Consider the following 319-nt stretch of genomic DNA (forward strand, 5'->3'; position numbering starts at 1 on the left):
TTCTGTTTTACATGTCACGTTCTTACCCTGTTGGGCTGTCAACTGCTCAGTTGTATAAGGATAATTCCAAGTAATACCAAAAAAAGCCATCACCGCCTTTGGCTGTCCAGCATTAACAGTAGCAACAGCCGCCATGGTATACCCGCAGGCACAGCACAGCACAACGGCCAACACACACACCACACGGCACATCATCATCATAATTGCTCTTCTTTTTATTGTTCTTGTTGTCTTTCTTGTCACTTGAGGTCGCAAGATCTATGCAGGGAGTGTGGAAAAGAGGGAAAAAAAGAGAGAGAGAAAGAAAGAGAGAGAGAGA

This window comes from Trypanosoma theileri, assembly GCF_002087225.1.
Source record: "Trypanosoma theileri isolate Edinburgh chromosome Unknown TM35_Tth_47_V1, whole genome shotgun sequence".
NCBI lineage: Eukaryota > Euglenozoa > Kinetoplastea > Trypanosomatida > Trypanosomatidae > Trypanosoma > Trypanosoma theileri.